Below are 2153 nucleotides of genomic sequence, written 5' to 3'. Positions count from 1 at the left end.
ATATTTGAATGAATTTTACCCATGAACCAGAAATTTAGCCTATGATTAAAATATTTGCTTTAAGAAATTAAATTTCTGAAAGCATTTAAAATAAAATGGAGTGATTAGAAGCTTGGAATCATTACTCTTATTATTCCTGCTATTTTTTTTATTTAGATAAAACTTACATTAACCATAAAAGATAGAAGACTTGGCGACAGAGTCTCAGCCTCACCGCTGCTGCCACCACTGTCCTGAGACTGCTGAACCCCTGTCCATCTGCTGCCACCACCCACTCTGGACACAGAACATCCAGTCATGGATAAAAATGAGCTGGTTCAGAAGACCAAACTGGCTGAGCAGGCTGAGCGATATGATAGCATGGCAGCCTGCATGAAGTCTGTAACTGAACAAGGAGCTGAACTATCCAATGAGGAGAAGAATCTTCTCTCAGTTGCTTATAAAAATGTTGTAGGAGCCCGTAGGTCATCTTAGATGGTCATCTCAAGTATTGAACAAAAGACGGAAGATGCTGAGGAAAAACAGCAGATGGCTCGAGAATACAGAGAGAAAATTGAGATGGAGCTAAGAGATATCTGCAATGATGTACTATCTCTTTTGGAAAAGTTCTTGATCCCCAGTGCTTCACAAGCAGAGAGCAAAGTCTTCTATTTGAAAATGAAAGGAGATTACTACCATTACTTGGCTGAGGTTGCCACTGGTGATGACAAGAAAGGGATTGTGGATCAGTCACAACAAGCATACCAAGAAGCTTTTGAAATCAACGAAAAGGAAATGCAGCCGACACATCCTATCAGACTGGGTCGGGCCCTTAACTTCTCTTGTTCTATTATGAGATTCTGAACTCCCCAGATAAAGCCTGCTCCCTTGCAAAGATGGCTTTTGATGAAGCCATTGCTGAACTTGATACATTAAGTGAAGAGTCATACAAAGACAGCACACTAATAATGCAATTACTGAGAGACGTCTTGACATTGTGGACATTGGAGACCTAAGGAGACAAAGCTGAAGCAGGAGAAATGGGAAAATTAACCAGCCTCCAACTTTTGTCTGCCTCATTCTAAAATTTACACAGTAGACCACTTGTCATCCATGGTGTCCCACAAATAGTTTTTTGTTTATAATTTGACAGGTTTGTGTTACTTCTATTTGAATTTCTATATTTCCCATGTTGTTTTGATGTTTAATGTTAGAAGAGTAGTGGTCAGGCATGGTGATTCATGCCTGTAATCCCAGTAATTTGGGAGGCCAAGGTGGGTGGATCACCTGAAGTCAGTTCAAGACTAGCCTGGCCAACATGGTGAAATCCTGTCTCTACTAAAAATACAAAAATTAGCCGGGCGTGGTGGCAGGCGCCTGTAATCCCAGCTACCCAGGAGGCTGAGGCAGGAGAATCGCTTGAACCCGGGAGGCAGAGGTTGCAGTGAGCCAGGATCACACCATTGCACTCCAGCCTGGGGGACAAGAATGAGACTTTGTCTCACACACACACACACACAATATATATATATATATATATAATGTATATATATAAATAAAATACACACACACATATACATACACACATATACATATATATAATACATATATTAGGGGAGTAGAGCCAGTTAACATTTAGGGAGTTATCTGTTTTCATCTTGAGGTGGCCAATATGGGGATATAGGATTTTTATACAAGTTATAAATGTTTGGTATAGTACTTTCAGTACATTGTGGCTTCACAGGGTCCAGTGTTAAAACTGCTTCCCTATCTAACCAAAGAAAACTGCCTTCATATTGGTTTGTCCTGGTGGGGAATAAAAAGGATCACCGGTTCCAGTCACAGGTGTAGTAATTGTGGGTACTTGAATGTTTGGAGCACTTACAAGGCTGTGGTAGAAACAGATATCCCATGGATACCACATGTTAAACCATGTATATCTGTGGAATACTCAATCTCACTGTGCACACCTTTGACTACAGCTGCAGAAGTGTTCCTTTAGATAAAGTTGTGACCCATTTTACTCTGTATAAGTGCAGAAATGGTTCACATTTCATTATTTGTAAAGTTAGCTGCTGTTAGCTTTCATTATTTTTGCTACATTCATTTTATTTGTATTTAAAATTGTAGGCAACCTAAGAACAAATGAAAAAGTAAAGATGCTGTAAAAATTA

At 39.5% G+C, this 2153-nt stretch overlaps 1 pseudogene; it reads left to right on the top strand.

Moving 5' to 3' along the window:
• Positions 1–201: 201 nt before the first annotated feature.
• LOC117067218 lies at positions 202–917 on the top strand (annotated as a pseudogene).
• Positions 918–2153: the final 1236 nt, after the last annotated feature.

The sequence above is a fragment of the Trachypithecus francoisi genome, unplaced genomic scaffold, assembly GCF_009764315.1.
Source record: "Trachypithecus francoisi isolate TF-2019V2 unplaced genomic scaffold, Tfra_2.0 Contig01579, whole genome shotgun sequence".
Taxonomy (NCBI): domain Eukaryota; kingdom Metazoa; phylum Chordata; class Mammalia; order Primates; family Cercopithecidae; genus Trachypithecus; species Trachypithecus francoisi.
This window is presented reverse-complemented; position numbering and strand designations above follow the sequence as displayed.